Consider the following 12,166-nt stretch of genomic DNA (forward strand, 5'->3'; position numbering starts at 1 on the left):
ATGGAAAATTGAAAATACAGTAACCCAACATCAACATAAGTAGAATTTAAGTTTGCTATAGTACCTAAGGAAGTGGTGGTTTGCTTTCTTATACTAATGTTATCACGAGTTTTTGTTTAAGTTTCGTGTTGTGAAGTTTTCAAGTTTTGGGTGAAGTTCTTATGGACAAAGAGATAAAGAGTGGCAAGAGCTCAAGCTTGGGGATACCCAAGTCACCCCAAGTTTATTCAAGGATGCCGAAAAAGCCTAAGCTTGGGGATGCCCCGGGAAGGCATCCCCTCTTTCGTCTTCAATCCATCGGTAATGTTACTTGGGGCTATATTTTATTCACCACATGTTATGTGTTTTGCTTGGAGATTCTTGTATCGTAGGAGTCTTTTTATTTTTTTTGTGTCACAATCTTCCTTGCTGCACACCTAGAGAGAGAGACATGCACTCACCGTGATTTTGTCGAGCTTCACTTATATCCTTTGGTTAGACAATTCAGCTCACATGTGCTTCACTTATATCTTTTGAGCTAGTTGATTTTGCTCTATTTGTTTCACTTCTATATTTTAGAGCACGGAAGCGCATGGCTTGGTAGTTGATCTATGCTATGAAAGTAGTCTCAAAAGGGGTAGTTATCCAAAGGGATATGAAAACTTCCACCTTCATGTGCATGGAATAGTTAGAGAAGTTTGATTCATCTCAATTAGTTTTGAGTTGTGGTTGTGGTAATATTGAAGTTATACTAGTAAGGTGTTGTGGATCTAGAAATACTTGTGTTGAAGTTAGTGATTCCCGTAGCATGCATGTATGATGAACCGCTATGTGATGAAGTCTGAGCATGCTTAGTCTATTGATTGTCATCCTTTGTGTCGCGGTCGGGATCGCACGATGGTTTATACCTACCAACCCTTCCCCTAGGAGTATGCGTTGAATGCTTTGTTTCGACTACTACTAAAACTTTTGCAACAAGTATATGAGTTCTTCATGACTAATTTTGAGTCCATGGTTTAGATGCACTTTCACCTTCCACCATCACTATCTTCTTTAGTGCTGTGCAACGTTCGCCGGTGCACAAAACCCACCATATAGCCTCCCTCAAAACAGCCACCATACCTACTATGGATTCCGAGATATATTTCCATGCAACTACCACCATGACATGTGCCACCACTTCTACATTGCCATTGCATGATCATAAGATAGCTAGCATGATGTTTCCATTGATGTCTATGCCATGCTAGATCATTGTCACGGTACACTACCGAAGGCATTCCTTATAGAGTCATCATTGCTATAAAGTTTTGAGTTGTAAGTGTGATGATCATCATTGATGGAGCATTGTCCCATGTGAGGAAATAAAAGAGGCCAGCGAAGCCCATTTACAAAAAGAGGCCAAAGATGCCCACCAAAATAAAAAAATAAAAAATAAAAAAAGAGGCCAAAGAGCCCACCAAAAAAATGAGAGAAAAAGAGAGAAGGGAGAATGCTACTATCTTTCCACACTTGTGCTTATTAAGAACCATGATCTTCATGATTGAGAGTCTCTCGTTTTGTCATCACCATATAGCTAGTGGGAAATTTTCATTATATAACTTGGCTTGTATATTCCAATGATAGGCTTCCTCAAAATTGCCTTAGGTCTTCGTGAGCAAGCAAGTTGGATGCACACCCATTAGTTTTCTTTAAGAGCTTTCACATACTCTTAGCTCTAGTGCATCATTTGTATGGCAATCCCTACTCATTCACGTTGATATCTATTGATGAGCATCTCCATAGTTCGTTGATATGCCTAGTCAATGTGACCATCTTCTCCTTGTTTACCTTGCAACCTCCACCACACTCCATTCTACTTATAGTTCTAAAACCATGACTCACGCTCATGTATTGCGTGAGAGTTGAAAAAGTTTGAGAAAGTAAAGGTATGAAAACAATTACTTGCCCAATACCGAGGTTGTGCATGATTTAAATTCGTTGTGCAAGGATGATAGAGCATAGCCAGACTATATGATTTTGTAGGGATAAATTTCTTTTGGCCTTTTTATTTTGAAAGTTCATGATTACCTTGCTAGTTTGCTTGAAGTATTATTGTCTCCACATCAATAGCAAACTATTGTTTTGAATCTAAAGGATTTGAACATTCACGTCACATAAGAGTAGTTACAATGGACATTTATGCTAGGTAGCATGAAAGCATCAAAAATTCATTCTTTATCACTTCCCTACTCGAGGACGAGCAGGAGTTAAGCTTGGGGATGCTTGATACGTCTCAAACGTATCTATAATTTTTGATGGTTTCATGCTATTATCTTGTCAACTTTGGATGTTTTATATGCCATTTATATCTTTTTGGGACTAACTTATTAATTCAGTGCCAAGTGCCAGTTCCTGTTTATTCTGTATTTTTTGACTCTTTTCAGATCTGATTTTGGAACAGAGTCCAAATGGAATAAAATCCCGAAATGAATTTTTCCAGAACAGAAGAAGATCGGGGGACTTGAGGGCCAAGGCAGGAGGCCCACAGGGAGCCGAGAAGCCCTGTTGCCACGGCCAGGGGGGCCTGCGGCGACCAGGCTTGTGGCCTCCCTGGCACTCCCCTGCCCTAGCTCTTTGGCCTATAAATTCCCTAAAATTGCAGACAAAATCAGGGCGTCCACGAAACCACTTTTCCACCGCCGCAAGCTTCCGTTTCCGTGAGATTTTACCTGGAGACCCTTCCCGGTGCCCTGCTGGAGGGGACTTTAGAGCAGGAGGGCTTCTACATCAACATCATCGCCCCTCCAATGACTCGTGAGTAGTCCACTTCAGACCTATGGGTCCATAGTTAGTAGCTAGATGGCTTCTTCTCTCTCTTGGATCTTCAATACAAAGTTCTCCATGATCTTCATGGAGATCTATTCGATGTAATCCTCTTTGGCGGTGTGTTTGTCGAGATCCGATGAATTGTGGATTTCTGATCAGATTATCTATGAATTATATTTGAGTCTTTGCTGATTTCTTATATGCATGATTTGATATCCTTGTAAGTCTCTCTGAGTCTTGGGTTTTGTTTGGCCAACTAGATCATTGATTCTTGCAATGGGAGAAGTGCTTGGTTTTGGGTTCATACCGTGCGGTGACCTTTCCCAGTGACAGAAGGGGCAGCAAGGAACGCATCGAGTTGTTGCCATCAAGGGTAACAAGATGGGCTTTCATCATAGATTTGAGATTGTCCATCTACATCATGTCATCTTGCTTAAGGCGTTACTCTGTTCTTATGAACTCAATACACTAGATGCAAGCTGGATAGTGGTCGACGTGTGGAGTAATAGTAGTAGATGCAGAAAGTATCGGTCTACTTGTATTGGACGTGATGCTTATAGATATGATCATTGCCATAGATAACGTCATGACTTTGCGCGGTTCTATCAATTGCTCGATAGTAATTCGTTCACCCACCGTCTACTTGCTTTCATGAGAGAAGCCACTAGTGAACACTACGGCCCCAGGGTCTATTCACAACTATCGTCTCGACTTTCACTTTTACTTCGCTTTGTTTACTTTTTTGCTTTCAGTTCTCACTTTGCAAACAATCTATAAGGGATTGACAACCCCTTCATAGCGTTGGGTGCAAGCTCTTTGTGTTTGTGCAGGTACTTGTGACTTGACGCGATCCTCCTACTCGATCGATACCTTGGTTCTCCCATTGCAAGAATCATAGACCAAGCTGGCCAAACAAAACCCACAACTCGAAGAGAATTACAAGGATATGAAATAATGCATAAAAGAGATCAGAAGAAACTCAAATAAGACTCATTGATAATCTGATCATAAATCCACAATTCATCGGATCTCGACAAAGACACCGCAAAAGAAGATTACATCGGATAGATCTCCATGAAGATCATGGATAACTTTGTATTGAAGATCCCAGATAGAGAAGAAGCCATCTAGTTACTAGCTATGGACCCATAGGTCTGTGGTGAACTACTCACGCATCATCGGCGAGGTCATGGTGTTGATGAAGAAGCCCTCCGTATCCGAATCCCCCCTCCGGCAGCGCACCAGAACGTGCCCCAGATGGGATCTTGCGGAGACAGAAGCTTGCGGCAGCGGAAAAGTACTTCCGATGATCTCTCGATTTTTTCTGGAATTTTTGGGAATATATAGGCGAAAGACCTAGGGCAGAGGTGGCCTAGGGAGCCCACAAGCCTGGGAGGCGCGGGGCCCCCCTGGCCACGGCTAGGGGGCTTGTGGGGTCCCTGGTGGCCCCCTGCCCTCGTTCTCAAGTTCCCCGATCTTCTTCTATTTTGGAAAAAATCTTTTTGGAAGTTTCGTTCTGTTTGGACTCCGTCTAAAATCCTCCTCTGAAAAGGGTCAAAAACACGGAAAAACAGGAACTGGCACTTGGCAGTGAGTTAATAAGTTAGTCCTAAAAAAGATATAATAGGCATACAAAGCATCCAAAGTTTGACAAGATAATAGCATGAAACCATCAGAAATTATAGATACGTTGGAGACGTATTAGACATTCAAGCGGCTCTATGTCAGCAGACCCCAGTCCCGCACATTTTCCTGCCCCGAGGCACGACTTGAAGGCCGCCCCTCGTGGAACAAGGCCCTGGTACCCGGGTACCAGGTGGCTTTGTGACTGGTAAGGTTCCTGAGGCGCGATGCTCAGGACCCCCCTTAGACGTTCAAGAGGCCCCCTCGAGTTCTGTTTTTGGAGGTCCCTAATCTGCATTTAGGAAGCTCTACGTCGGTAGGTCCTAGTCCCGCACATTTCCCCGCCGCCGTGATGCACAACCCGTTACCAAGGTGGTTCCTCATGGGGCCGGGCCCTGGCACCTGGGTGCCAGGTGGCTTTGTGACCGGTAAGGCTCCTGAGGCGTTATGTTCAGGAGCCCCCTTAGGCGCTCAAACTGTCCCAAGATAAATAGCTGTTGGGAGGAAAAACCAAATGTTGTTCCCTCTCCCTGGCGTTGCACTGGGCCGCGATTAGGTCTCGTGAGCGAGTGCTAGGTGCCATGTGTCTGCTGGCTCTTCAGTGAGTACCACACGAGTATTCGGGCGCCATGGCCTTGGCGAGGAGCAAGCACCATTCCCCCAGCCCCTGCACGCGGGGTACGAGCGAGGGAGGGCAGACGGGCGCATGACTTTAGAGGAAAAGAGCATGCTGCAAAGAATATGGGGGAAATAGGTTTTTGCGGAAGGCTTCATTTGGAAAGGCCCCGAATTTTGATTTCATAAATACCATTAAATCCATGCCAGAAAAAAGCAAATGCAAGCTGCGTCCGGCACCTAATGTATTCTCCGCCTCCGTCGCCACCCAACGCGGAGCTGAGGTCTTCCACTAGGCGTGGGGTGGACCCCTTCCGCGTCCTCGGGGTGCCCTGGGCGTATACAGCCTCGGCTCGTTATTACGTGAGAGTGTCACGGTGGGGGTGTATCTGGGAGGTCGCGGTGACACTTTTTGGCCTCGCGAGTGTCCCTACCCCCGAGGCATTAGGCGCATGATTCCGGAAGTCATTGGTGGACCGTGTTGATTTCCTTCGTCTTCCCCACCAGTGTGGGATGGACCGCTTCCGCGTCCTCGGGGGGCCCTGGGCGTATACAACATCGACTTATTATTACGAGAGAATGTCACGAGATGAAGTAGGTTCCAGAAGAATTGAAGGACGATGCACGGTCGATGCAGGGGCGGCGTGGACGTAGTGCAGGGGTGGTGCAGAGTCGTCATGGGTAGAACTTGCGGAGGTGCTGGATGTTGCATGCATTCTGGATGGGGACTCCATCTTGAGTCTCCAGACGCATAGATCCAGGCCTGGAGACATGGACGACCTTGAAAGGGCCTTCCCACATGGGCGAAATCTTATGCAAGCGTTCCTCGGATTGGACCCGCCTCAGGACGAGGTCGCCGACTTCGAGGGTCCTGAAGTGGATGTTGCAGCAGTGGTAGCACCGTAAGGCTTGCTGGTACCTCGCGACCCGAAGAGAGGCCCGCCGGTGCACCTCCTCTCTGAGTACGAGGTCCGCCCCCCGCGCGGCCTCCTGACGCTCCTCATCGAACCCCAGGACCCGCGGGGAGCGGTGCTTGATTTCATGGGGAAGAACCGCCTCCGCTTCGTAGACGAGGAAGAATGGGGTCTCGTCGGTGGGTTTGCTTGCAGTGGTGCGTATGGACCATAGTACCGACGAAATGTCATCGACACAACCTCGGCCGCAAGATTCAAGCTTCTTCTTGAAACTCCTCACTCTGAGGCCCCGCAGGACCTCCGCATTGGCGCGCTCTGCCTGGACATTGCTTCCCGGATGGGCCACCGATGCGTAGCATATCTATGTACCGAGATTAGCACAATAAATCTTGAAGAGCTGACTATTGAACTGCGAACCATTATCCGTGATGATGCGGCTGGGGACGCTGAAGCGGCTCACGAGCCCCTTGATGAACTTGACGGCGGACCCGCCCGGGATGGTGCGCACGGGCTCCACCTCCGCCCACTTGGTGAACTTGTCGATGGCGACGTAGAGGTAGCGCAAGCCCCCGTCGGCCCGCGGGAAAGGCCCCAAAATGTCCAGCCCCCAGACCGCGAAGGGCCAGGTGAGCGGGATGGTCTGGAGGCCCTACGCAGGCTGGTAGAGCTGCTTGGCATGGAACTGGCAAGCCTCACAAGACCTGACCAGCTCGGTAGCGTCGTCCAGGGCTGTGGGCCACAAAAGCCTGACTTGAGCGCCTTACCTGCGAGCGTGCGTGAGGAAGAGTGACGTCCGCAGTCCCCTCTGTGAATGTCGCCCAACAGCTCGCGCCCCTGATCCGTGGAAATACACCGTAGCGCGACGTCATTCGGGCACCTGCGGTACAAGGCGCCGTCTCGCATGGAGTAAGCCGAGGCTTTCCGTACTACGCATTCCACATCTTCTTCCTTCTCCGGCAGTACGCCACGGAGCAGATATGCTCCGAGTTCCTGCGTCCAGTCATCGTCTTGAGCTTCCAGGGCCAGGAGCAGTCATGCCCCCGAGGCTTGCCCAGAGTACGGAGCCCCCGAGGGTGGTGCAGGGGGGAACTCCTTTCCTCGCGGTGCCTGGTCTTCGGGTGACAGCTCGCGGAAGGCTTGAAGAGCCGCTCCTCAAAGACGCCTCGCTCCTAAGCCTCACGACACGAAGCTCTTTTGGTGATGTCGTCCGCCTCCTTGTTTTCACGTCATAGGACGTGCTGCAACTCGAGGCCTTGAAAACGTTTCTCGATCTTACGCACCTCTTGCATGTATGCCTCCATATGCTTGTCTTTGGGTGTGTACTCATTGTTGGATAAGTTGACGAGGAGCTGAGAGTCACACATCAGGTGAGGTGCTAGACCCCCAAAGCCGCCGCCGCCTTGAGGCCGGCGATGAGGCCCTCGTACTCCGCTATGTTGTTGGAGACCTTCTCCCCCTTTTGGAAGCAGAGCTACACTGTGTAGCAAAGCTTGTCTCCCAGCAGGGAAGTGAGGAGGACGCCAGCCCCTGCCCCCATTCGCGCGAAGGCTCCGTCGAAGTGCATTGTCCATCCCTCGAGCGCTTCCGGTCCGGGGGCAAGGGATTGGTTCCCTTCCAGCCCCCGGTCAGGCGCGTCTTTCCATTCTGCCACGAAGTCGACCAAGGCAGCTCCTCTGATGACCCTGGTCATGCTAAATTCGATGTTGAAGGTCTGAAGCTCGATGTTCCACTCAGCAACTCTTCCTGCCGCGTTTGGGTTGTGCAAGATTTTCTCCAAGGGGTAAGCGGAGATGACCTTGATTGGGTGTCCTTGGAAGTAGTGACGTAACTTGCGCGAGGCGACGAGGAGCGCCAGAAGGAGTTTCTGTTGCGTGGGGTAGCGCGAGTGGGCGTCTCACAATACCGTGCTGACGAAGTACACGGGGTGCTCGACGAGAACTTGACTACCCGTGGCGTCATGATCTTCGGTGACTTCAGGGGGTTGGAAGGCTTCGTCGTCCGGAGGGAAGGCCGGGGCTTCGGGAGGACTAGGCTCTTCTGGGCCTGCTTTGCCAGTATGGACCTCGGGTCTCTCCACTCTCGGGGGAGTTGGAGCTTGCGGGTCGCACGGGCCCTCGAGGGCATCGGGCGAGGGCCTGTTGTGACCTCCCAAAGTGGCTCCCTTGCCGTCTCGCTCCTCCCTTACTGCCACCAAAGCAGCATTGGTGGAGTGTGGGGTGGCAGCAAGGTACGGAAGTAGGGGCTCCCGAGGGAGAGGTGCCACCATGACCGGTGGGCTTGTGAGAGAATGCTTGAGCTCTTTGAAGGCGGCGTCGGCTTCTGGGGTCCACTCGAAGGCCCCCTTTCTTTTCATGATATTGAAGAAGGGTAGTGCCCGCTCGCCGAGCTTGCAGATGAAACGGCCAAGGGAAGTGACACACCCCGCCAGCTTTTGCATTTCCTTGAGGGTTGTGGGCGCGCTCATCTTGTTTATGGCATTTACCTTTACTGGGTTTGCCTCGATCCCCTGGTGTGACACCAGGAAACCAAGCAGCTTGCTTGATGGGACTCCGAAGATGCACTTCTCTGGATTGAGCTTCAGGTTCACCTCCCGCAAGCTCGCAAAGGTCTCTTCCAGATCCTCCACCAGGGTTTTGGCTTGCCTTGACTTGACCATGATGTCGTCAATGTAGGCTTCCGCGTTCCTCCTCAGTTACGGCCCCAAGGCAATGTGCATCAACCGCTAGAAAGTTGCCCTAGCGTTCCACAGCCCGAAGGGCATATACTCGTAGCAGTACACCCCGCACGGAGAGAGGAAGACCGTATTTTCAACGTCCTCCACCACCATCTGGATTTGGTCGTAGCCCGAGAAAGCGTCCAAGAAGCACAGAAGGTCGCATTCTGCGATGGATTCCATGATCTGGTCGATACGCAGTAGCGGGAATGGGTCTTGAGGGCAGGCCTTGTTGAGGTTCGTGAAGTCGATGCACATGCGCTCCTTCCAGCACTTCTTCGGTACAACCACCGGGTTTGCCACCCACTCCGGGTAGCGCACCTCCCTGATGACCTTTGCTTCCTTCAGCTTCTGCACCTCCTGAGCTATGAAGGCCTGCTTCTTTGGAGCTTGCCTCCTTGCCTTCTGCTTCACCAGACGCGCATTCGGGCATACCTTGAGGTGGTGCTCGATATGTCCCTGGGGACCCCCACAAGGTCGGAGGCACTCCAAGCGAACGTGCTCTTGTTCGCCCTGAGGAAGTCCACTAGTGCCTTCTCTTGGTCTTGAGGAAGATTCGCGCCGATGGTGAAGGCGGGAGTCAGGCTCCCTTCGTCCACTGGTACTTGCTTCGTTTCCGCCCGGTCCTGGGAAAAAACTGCTTCTTCTTCGCGGGCGCAATGCCGAGGGCGTCTCCTAGGTACCTCGTGGCACGCGCCTTGCCCTTGGAGTCCGCATCCGCAGTGGCTGCGGCCTTACGGGTTAGCCCAAGCACCCGCGATGCATCCTTGACGTCCCCCACGACAGTAACCACGTTGTCGCTCCCTGGCATCATGACAACGTTGTAGGCTGGGTACGTCGCCGCCATGAACTACGCAAGGGCGGGATAGCCAAGTATAGCATTGTACGGAAGGTGGATGGGTGCGACATCGTAGTCCATCTGCTTTGCGCGGACGTTGGAGCGGGTGCCAAACGTAACAGGGAGACACATCCGTCCGATGGGGATGATGGACCCCACTACGACTCCAGAAAAGGGCTTCGAGGGCACGAGTTGCTCTCGGGGCAACCACAACGCGTCGAAGACCTCCACTGAAATGACATTGAGGCCCGCACCGCCATAGATGAGGGTCTTGGAGACAGCCACACCGGAGATGGTCGGCGTGCACAACATGGGAAGCGCCCTAGCGGCCGTCGTGGCTTTAGGGTGGTCGTCGCGGCCGAAGGTGATGTTGACGTGTGGCCACTCACGCGTTCCGGGGGCTCGGGCCTTAGGCAGGACGTTCCCCCGCGATGCAGGAAATGCTTGACGTGGCGGCTGGAAGGTGGCACCTGCGATCCACCGAGGATGCAGGCGACCACAGGGGTGGCCCTGCCTGCTCGGACTCCGCCCGCCGCCGCGGGCCAGTGGTTGTCGATGGTTGCACTCGCCATGGTGTTGCCGAGCCGAGATCTGGTTCCTGCTGCTTGCATGGAGGCTCCGTCACGCGCCGCCTACCTGGCGCGCCAAATGCCGGATTTCGGGCTCCGCAAACCCTAAGGGTTCGAACTCAGGGGCACGCACAGAGACCACACAACAAATTCAGGTTAACAGACCCGCTACGCGCTTGGCAAGGCCAGGAACTCATGCGATGGTGAGGAGAACTCTGGACACAACAATTTACCTAGGTTGGGGCCGCCTCGAGGCGTAAAACCCTACTCCTGCTTTGGTGGATTGCCTATCACAGAGGTTAATGAACGAGATAGTACAGTGTTTTGTGCCTCCAGAGGCCAAGTGGCTTGGTGTGTTGTTCTAGGGTTCTCCACTCTCTCAAGTACCCTACCCTCTCTATTATAGCGGAGGCCCTGGTCCTCTTCCCTCATAGCTTCGGCGGGAAGGGATCCCACAACGGCCAGTTTCGGTGGGAGACAAAGGCACATGCTTCTCCTGTCAAAAGTGGACTTCGCCTGCAAAGTAACTGTCCATGCTGTTGGGGAAAGCCCGTGGTGGCGTTTGCCCTACTGACGGGTGGCAGCGGCTTGGTTGCACCGAAAAGGAAACCTTTGGAAGATGCGTTTGGGGTCCACGCAGGCTGCCGCCCTTCTTTGCACCAAAAGGGGGGACTGCACTACTCTGCCATCTGCGGGTCGCGTGTCTACCTTCTGCGTCATCCTTGACTCCTGAAGCTGAGCCTTGCCTCGGAATGTCTGCCGCTCCGGAGGGGTCCTGAGGAGGCCCCTGCGGGCCTTGATTCCATTCTTCCTCACAAGGCTTGGCCCCTCGCGAGGGCCTTGCCGTGCCTGCTGGAGCTTGATCGATGGGGTGGGACAACCCTGGCCCGTAGACACGCAGGTCTAGGTACCCGTGTTCCTAGGACGCTGACACATACCCCCGATACAACCCATAGATTCATCAAAATAAGCAAAAAACACAAAGAAAACAGAATCTGTCAAAAAAAGAACAGTCTCAATCTGTTTACTTCGAATACTTCTGTAACTCGAAATTTTTTGAAACATTAGCATGACTCGGGTAATTTTTAAACCAATCTTGTGTAAACAAATCATATCAAAAGCATGTTCAGTGAATTTATAAAATTCCTGGACTGAAAGCGAAAGTTTGTGGTTTTCACCAAAATCAACTTGCAAGCACCATAGACCATCCCAAAGGTTTTACTTGGCTCAAACACTAATTAAAACAAGAAAACACATTTATTACAGAGGTAATAATATGTGCAGCACACAAAAATATAAACAAAAACAAAAGCAAAACAAATAAAATTGGGTTGCCTCCCAACAAGCGCTACTGTTTAACGCCCCTAGCTAGGCATAATGCAATATATCTAGGTATTATCATCTTTGGTATGCAATCCATAGGTAGCTCTCATTATAGATTCATAAGGTAATCTAATTTTCTTTCTAGGAAAGTGCTTCATGCCTTTCCTTAATGGGAATTGGAATCTAATATTACCTTCCTTCATGTAAATAATTGCATCAATTGTTCAAAGAAGGGTCTACCAAGAATAATAGGACATGTAGGACTGCATTCTATAACAAGAACAATGAAATATACGGGCACATAATTCCTATTAGCAACAATAAGAACATCATTAACCCTTCCTGCATGTTTCTTAATTCTGGAATCCGCTAGATGCAAATTTAGAGAACAATCATCAAATTCACGGAATCGTAACACATCACATAAAGTTTTTGGAATTTTGGAAATGCTAGCACCCAAATCACACAAAGCATGGCACTCATAATATTTGATTTTAATCTTAATGGTATGATCCCACTCATCATAAAGTTTTCTAGGTATAGAGACCTCCAACTCAAGTTTCTCTTCAAAAGATTTCATCATGGCGTCCACAATATGTTAATAAAAGCCTTATTTTGACTATAAGCATGTGGAAAATTTAACATGGATTGCAACAAGGAAACACAATCAATTAAAGAGCAACTATCATAATTAAAATCCTTGAAATCCGAAAGAGTAGCCTCATTTCTATGTAAATGTTTGACCTCGTCCATCCCACTTTTATCAATCTTATCACTAAGATCT

Source organism: Hordeum vulgare, chromosome 1H (genome assembly GCF_904849725.1).
Source record: "Hordeum vulgare subsp. vulgare chromosome 1H, MorexV3_pseudomolecules_assembly, whole genome shotgun sequence".
NCBI classification, from domain to species: domain Eukaryota; kingdom Viridiplantae; phylum Streptophyta; class Magnoliopsida; order Poales; family Poaceae; genus Hordeum; species Hordeum vulgare.